Source organism: Puntigrus tetrazona, unplaced genomic scaffold, assembly GCF_018831695.1.
Source record: "Puntigrus tetrazona isolate hp1 unplaced genomic scaffold, ASM1883169v1 S000000003, whole genome shotgun sequence".
Classification (NCBI taxonomy): Eukaryota; Metazoa; Chordata; class Actinopteri; order Cypriniformes; family Cyprinidae; genus Puntigrus; species Puntigrus tetrazona.
In genome coordinates, this window is record NW_025047683.1 from 3,657,546 (window position 1) to 3,665,495 (window position 7,950).

At 56.8% G+C, this 7,950-nt stretch overlaps 1 pseudogene; it reads left to right on the top strand.

Annotated features, from left to right (window-relative positions):
* Positions 1 to 7,536: 7,536 nt before the first annotated feature.
* Positions 7,537 to 7,688, top strand: LOC122331949 (annotated as a pseudogene).
* The last annotated feature ends 262 nt before the right edge of the window (positions 7,689 to 7,950 follow it).

Here is a 7,950-nt window from a genome sequence, read left to right on the forward strand (position 1 = left end):
AGGCCTAGGTTAGGTTAGGTTAGGTTAGGTAGGGTTAGGTTAGGTTAGGTTAGGTTAGGTTAGGTTAGGTTAGGTTAGGTTAGGTTAGGTTAGGTTAGGTTAGGTTAGGTTAGGTTAGGTTAGGCTAGGTTAGGTTAGGTTAGGTTAGGTTAGGGGTTAGTCTGTGAGCGCGGGCCTTATAGAAAACATTCATCCAGGGCCTTTATTAAATAAAATCATGCCCAAATAAGTGTTATTGTGATGGGGTTAGTCTGTGAGCGCAGGCCTTATAGAAAACATTCATCCAGGGTCTCTATTAAATAAAATCATGCCCAATAAGGTGTTACTGTGTAGGGTTAGTCTGTGAGCGCAGGCCCTTTGTAAAACATTCATCCAGGGCCTTTATTAAATAATATCATGCCCAAATAAGTGTTATTGTGATGGGGTTAGTCTGTGAGCGCAGGCCTTATAGAAAACATTCATCCAGGGCCTTTATTAAATAAAATCATGCCCAAATAAGTGTTATTGTGATAGGGTTAGTCTGTGAGCGCAGGCCTTATAGAAAACATTCATCCAGGGCCTTTATAGAATAAAATCATGCCCAAATAAGTGTTATTGTGATGGGGTTAGTCTGTGAGTGCAGGCCTTATAGAAAACATTCCTCCAGGGCCTTTATTAAATAAAATCATGCCCAATAAGGCGCTACTGTGTCGGGTTAGTCTGTGAGCGCAGGCCTTTGTAGAAAACATTCATCCAGGGCCTTTTTAAATAAAATCATGCCCAAATAAGTGTTATTGTGATGGGGTTAGTCTGTGAGCGCAGGCCTTATAGAAAACATTCATCCAGGGCCTTTATAGAATAAAATCATGCCCACATAAGTGTTATTGTGATGGGGTTAGTCTGTGAGCGCAGGCCTTATAGAAAACATTCATCCAGGGCCTTTATAGAAAAAAAAAAAATATGCCCAATAAGGTGTTAGTGTGTAGGGTTAGTCTGTGAGCGCAGGCCCTTTGTAAAACATTCATCCAGGGCGAGAATGAAATAAAACGATGCCCATTAAAGTGTTACTGCGTTGGGGTTAATGTGTGAGCCCAGGCCCTTTGGAAAATTGAAATCCAGACACGGGGTTCGTAAATGTGTGAACCCGAGAAGTCGCTTTAACCCGCCTTGATCGGCTGTAACGAGCGCCTGGATGTCTGGACGAGGTTTTGAACGCTTAAAAATCCTCCAGGGTGGAGGGGGTCGAGTGGGAAAGCGCCCGAGAAGTCGCGACTTAACCCGCCGAGATCGCTGAAATATGCGCCTGGATGTTTGGACTTAGGTTTTGAAAGCAAAAAAATCCTCCAGGGTGGCGGGGTCGAGTGGGAAAGCGCCCGAAGTCGCACTTAACCCGCCGAGATCGCCTGAAATATGCGCCTGGATGTCTGGACTTAGGTTTTGAACGCTTAAAAATACCTCCAGGGTGGAGGGGGTCGAGGGGAAAGCGCCCGAGAAGTCGCGACTTAACCCGCCGAGATCGCTGAAATATGCGCCTGGATGTCTGGACTTAGGTTTTGAAAGCAAAAAAATCTCCAGGGTGGCGGGGTCGAGTGGGAAAGCGCCCGGGAAGTCGCACTTAACCCGCCGAGATCGCCTGAAATATGCGCCTGGATGTTTGGACTTAGGTTTTGAAAGCAAAAAAATCCTCCAGGGTGGCGGGGTCGAGTGGGAAAGCGCCCGGGAAGTCGACTTAACCCGCCGAGATCGCCTGAAATATGCGCCTGGATGTCTGGACTTAGGTTTTGAACGCTTAAAAATACCTCCAGGGTGGAGGGGTCGAGTGGGAAAGCGCCCGAGAAGTCGCGACTTAACCCGCCGAGATCGGCTGAAATATGCGCCTGGATGTTTGGACTTAGGTTTTGAAAGCAAAAAAATCCTCCAGGGTGGCGGGGTCGAGTGGGAAAGCGTCCGGGAAGTCGACTTAACCCGCCGAGATCGCCTGAAATATGCGCCTGGATGTTTGGACTTAGGTTTTGAAAGCAAAAAATTTCTCCAGGGTGGCGGGGTCGAGTGGAAAGCGTCCGAAGTCGCACTTAACCCGCCGAGATCGCCTGAAATATGCGCCTGGATGTTTGGACTTAGGTTTTGAAAGCAAAAAATTTCTCCAGGGTGGCGGGGTCGAGTGGGAAAGCGTCCGAAGTCGCACTTAACCCGCCGAGATCGCCTGAAATATGCGCCTGGATGTTTGGACTTAGGTTTTGAACGAAAAAATTTCTCCAGGGAGACCGGGTCGAGTGGAAAGCGCCCGAGAAGTCGCGACTTAACCCGCCGAGATCGCTGGATGAAGCGCCTGGATGTCTGGACTTAGGTTTTGAAAGCAAAAAATTCTCCAGGACGGCGGGGGGTCGAGTGGGAAAGCGCCCGAAGGGCGACTTAACCCGACTCGATCGGGTCGGATGAAGCGCCTGGATGTTTGGACTTAGGTTTTGAACGCAAAAAATTTCTCCAGGACGGCGGGGTCGAGGGGAAAGCGCCCGAAGGCGCACTTAACCCGGACTCGATCGGTCGGATGAAGCGCCTGGATGTTTGGACTTAGGTTTTGAACGCAAAAATTTCTCCAGGACGGCGGGGGTCGAGTGGGAAAGCGTCCGAAGGCGCACTTAACCCGGACTCGATCGGGTCGGATGAAGCGCCTGGATGTTTGGACTTAGGTTTTGAACGAAAAAATTTCTCCAGGACGGCGGGGGTCGAGTGGGAAAGCGTCCGAAGGCGCACTTAACCCGGACTCGATCGGTCGGATGAAGCGCCTGGATGTTTGGACTTAGGTTTTGAACGAAAAAATTTCTCCAGGACGGCGGGGTCGAGTGGGAAAGCGCCCGAAGGCGCACTTAACCCGGACTCGATCGGTCGGATGAAGCGCCTGGATGTTTGGACTTAGGTTTTGAACGAAAAAATTTCTCCAGGACGGCGGGGTCGAGTGGAAAGCGCCCGAAGGCGCACTTAACCCGGACTCGATCGGGTCGGATGAAGCGCCTGGATGTTTGGACTTAGGTTTTGAACGAAAAAATTTCTCCAGGACGGCGGGGTCGAGTGGGAAAGCGTCCGAAGGCGCACTTAACCCGACTCGATCGGTCGGATGAAGCGCCTGGATGTTTGGACTTAGGTTTTGAACGCAAAAAAATTTCCTCCAGGACGGCGGGGGTCGAGTGGGAAAGCGTCCGGGAAGGCGCACTTAACCCGGACTCGATCGGTCGGATGAAGCGCCTGGATGATTTTCGTTTCGAAAATTGCACTAAGTCCAACTTCGGGGAAAGGTCCGACTTCCATACCTCCGAGGCTCCGAGTCAGGCCGACCGAGAGGCCTCTCCCGGCATGATTCAAATTTTCCCGCGACCCTGGAGGTGGCCGTTTACACAGGAGCAACTTTTACATGGGTACACGATTTCGGTGAACGCGTGTTTTTGTGGACTTAGTCTCTGAGCGAAAAAAAGTCGAAAACGACTAAGTCCATATCGACTTAGGTTTTGAACGCAATCTTTCTGAAGCTCCGGGGCGAGGGAGCTATCGAACGCTTCACCTGAAACACGGACACAGACGCCGAGAGAGGACGCTCGACGGCGAGCGCGCCCTCGCCCGAAACGTGATCGATTGAGCGCGAAAGCGCTTCTAGCCTAGGACCCCACCCGGCCAGCCCCGCTGGCCGCTATGGGTCGGGAGTGCCTGGCAGGGGCACGGGCGCGCAATGGGTTTACGCTTGGGCTTTGACAGCACGCCGCGCCCGGCAATTTGGACGCTCGTTACGAGCAGGCCCCTCAGCCCGAGGGAAGGCGCCAACCTTCGAGGGAGGCCTCAGACGGCCGGGTCAGAGCGCAGAGGTCCGCCACCGGGCGGGCGGAGGGGCAGAACGCGACGCTGCCCCGGCGACGCCGCGCGGGTACCCCGCCCCCGTGAAACACACTTTTCCGAAAGGCCGCCCGCGATCCCAGCGCCACCCACCCCGAAACGGCGACCCCCGCCGGGGGAAGGTTCGAGCCGCGCCGCCCTCTATGAGCGGCCGGTCTTAGCCGAGGGTCCAAGCGGGTCTGCCCAGGCCCCTCCTCAGGCGGACTGAGACCCGTGTAGGCAAAAACGCGCTCGCGGCCGGTTGGTCCCTACGACCCACAGGGGTTACCTGGTTGATCCTGCCAGTAACATATGCTTGTCTCAAAGATTAAGCCATGCAGGTCTAAGTGCACACGGCCGGTACAGTGAAACTGCGAATGGCTCATTAAATCAGTTATGGTCCCTTTGATCGCTCCACCCGGTACTTGGATAACTGTGGCAATTCCAGAGCTAATACATGCAAACGAAGCCGATCGGCCGACCGCCTCTCGCGGGGGCGGAGGCTAGGGACGCGCAGCATTTATCAGATCCAAAACCCATCCGGCCTCGGGGATCCGCCCTCCCGACCCGGTACCTTTGGTGACTCTAGATAACTCGGCCGATCGCCGCCTCTCCGCGCGCGGCGACGATTCATTCGAGTGTCTGCCCTATCAACTTTCGATGGTACATCAGGCGCGCTACCATGGTGACCACGGGTGACGGGAATCAGGGTTCGATTCCGGAGAGGGAGCCTGAGAAACGGCTACCACATCCAAGGAAGGCAGCAGGCGCCGCAAATTACCCATTTCCGACTCGGAGAGGTAGTGACGGTGGTCAACAATACAGGTCTCTTTCGAGGCCCTGTAATTGGAATGAGCGATCTTAAACACATGGGCGAGGACCCATTGGAGGGCAAGTCTGGTGCCAGCAGCCGCGTGTAATTCCAGCTCCAATAGCGTATATTAAAGTTGCTGCAGTTAAAAAGCTCGTAGTTGATCTCGATCTGGCTGGCGGTCCGCCGAGAGGCGAGCCACCGCCCGCCCCAGGTCCTCCTGCCTCGAGGCGCCCTCGGATGCCCTTGGCTGGGTGTCCGTCCGAGGGGCCCAAAGCGCTTACTTTGAAAAAATTAGAGTGTTCAAAGCAGGTCGAGCGCCGCCGCTGAATACCGCAGCTAGGAATAATGGAATAGGACTCGGTTCTATTTTGTGGGTTTCTGGAACCCGAGCCATGATTAAGAGGGACGGCCGGGGCATTCAGATTGCGCCGCTAGAGGTGAAATTCTTGACCGGCGCAAGACGGACGAAAGCGAAAGCATTTGCCAAGAATGTTTTCATTAATCAAGAACGAAAGTCGGAGGTTCAAGACGATCAGATACCGTCAGTAGTTCCGACCAGAACGATGCCGACCCGCGATCCGGGCGGCGTTATTCCCATGACCCGGCAGGCAGCGTATGGAAACCACGAGTCTTTGGGTTCCGGGGAGTATGGTTGCAAAGCTGAAACTTAAAGGAATTGACGGAAGGGCACCACCAGGAGTGGAGCCTGCGGCTTAATTTGACTCAACACGGAAACCTCACCCGCCCGGACACGGAAAGGATTGACAGATTGATAGCTCTTTCTCGATTCTGTGGGTGGTGGTGCATGGCCGTTTTAGTTGGTGGAGCGATTTGTCTGGTTCATTCCGATAACGAACGAGACTCGCTTGCTAAATAGTGGCGCGCCCACTTGGGTCGGCGCGCCAAAAACTTCTTAGAGGGACAAGTGGCGCTCAGCCACGCGAGATGGAGCAATAACAGGTCTGTGATGCCCTTAGATGTCCGGGCTGCACGCGCGCCATTAATGGGGCGGATCAGCGCAGGTGTCTACCCTGCGCCGAGGCGCTGGTAACCCGCTGAACCCCGCCGTGATCGGGACTGGGGATTGAAACTATTTCCCATCAACGAGGAATTCCCAGTAAGCGCGGGTCATAAGCTCGCGCTGATTAAGTCCCCTGCCCTTGTACACACCGCCTCGTCGCTACTACCGATTGGATGGTTTAGTGAGGTTCGGACCGCCTCGCCGCCCCATGGGGCTCTGGGGCGAGCGCCGAAGACGATCAAACTTGACTATCTAGAGGAAGTAAAAGTCGTGAATAAGGTTTCCGTGAGGTGAACCCGCGGAAGGATCATTATCGCCCGCCCGATCCAAAGCGAAACCGCCCGGGCGGGAGGCCTAGCCCACCTCCCTCGCCTCAAGCCCGGGTGCGCGGCAGAGGCCGGCGGCCCGCGCGCCTCTCTCCGGAGCACCGAAGCGAAAGCGCAGCGCGATAAGAAAAAAAAAAAAAGGGAACTTGACTGTCGCCAGACTGGCGCCCCCGCTTCCAGCGGCGGGGCTGAGCCGGGCCCTGGCGGGTACCCGCACGCCTCCGGGACCGTGGTTCAAAGTCTCTCCCGCGGGAGGGGCGCCTGTCCGGGTAAAAACCTCTATCCTATTTTACTCTATGATCCAGCGGCCGTGGCCCGAGAGGTCTGCCGCTAAAAACCCAAGACGGCAAAAGAACCGCACAAAACCTAAGACGGCGGAGAGAGAGAGATCCGCGAGAAGGGAACGCCGCTCTCTGGGAGGCTTGACGACCTCCCGCCGGAGGCTTGAGCAACCTACCGCGAGCGCCATGACTGTCGCTGCACTCGGCGGGCCCCCTGCTTTCCAGCGGCGGGGGCCGAGCCGGGCCCTGGCGGGTACCCGCACGGCCTCCGGGACCGTGGTTCAAAGTCTCTCCCGCTGGCGGAGGGGCGCCTGTCCGGGTAAAAACCTCTATCCTATTTTACTTATGATCCAGCGGCCGTGGCCCGAGAGGTCTGCCGCCAAAAACCCAAAACGGCAAAAAGAACCGCACAAAACCTAAGGCGGAGAGAGAGAGAGAGAGAGAGAACTTGACTGTCGCCAGACTCGGCGCGGCCCCCTGCTTTCCAGCAGCGGCGGGGCTGAGCCGGGCCCTGGCGGGTACCCGCACGGCCTCCGGGACCGTGGTTCAAAGTCTCTCCCGCGAAGGAGGAGCGCCCGTCCGGGGTAAAAACCTCTATCCTATTTTACTTATGATCCAGCGGCCGTGGGCTCGAGAGGTCTGCCGCAAAAAACCCAAAACGGCAAAAGAACCGCACAAAACCCTAAGGCGGAGAGAGAGAGAGAGAGATCCGAGAGAACTTGACTGTCGCTGCACTCGGCGGGCCCCCTGCTTTCCAGCGGGGCGGGGGCCGAGCCGGGCCCTGGCGGGTACCCGCACGGCCTCCGGGACCGTGGTTCAAAGTCTCTCCCGCGAAGGAGGGGCGCCTCGTCCGGGTAAAAACCTCTATCCTATTTTACTTATGTTCCAGCGGCCGTGGCCCGAGAGGTCTGCCGCCAAACATCCAAGACGGCAAAAGAACCGCACAAAAACCTAAGACGGCGGAGAGAGGATCTCGCGAGAAGGGAACGCCGCTCTGGGAGGCTTGACGCACCTCCCCGCGGAGGCTTGAGCAACTCATCACAGCGCCCCACCCCTTGGCACGGGTGGGGCCGAGGCCGCGAGCCTCTGAAAGACTTTGCTTTGCCAACCCCGGCGGTACCCAGCAGGCCTTCGGGACCGTGGGTTCAAGTCCCCTCGCTGGGGCGCCTCGTCCGGGAACGACTTTTTGTATTTTTGAACCCACACAAGCCTGTGCAGTTCGCCTCGCCCCGGCGCTAAACTCAAACGCAGTACGACTTTAGCGGTGGATCACTCGCTCGCGGCGCCGATGAAGAACGCAGCCAGCTGCGCGAGAACTAATGTGAATTGCAGGACACATCGATCATCGACACTTCGAACGCACTTTGCGCCCCGGTCCGCCCCGGGCCACGCCTGTCTGAGGGTCGCTTCCATCGACCGGGACCTCCGGTCCCGCGGCTGAGCGCCGCAGGGGGCTTCCCGCCCCTCCGCTCCTCCCAAGTGCAGACCGCCACGGCACGCGCCTCGGCGGGAGTCGAGCGCTTCCCGCTTCCTCCCACGAGGGGGAGGTCGGCGCCCCCAGGCGCCTGGGACCGAGCGCGCCCTCCTCTCGGCGGCTTCCGTGGGTGTTCGCCACCTCCGCCTCGCCGCCGACGGACCCCGGCCCTCCGCCTCGGACGCCTCCGCGGC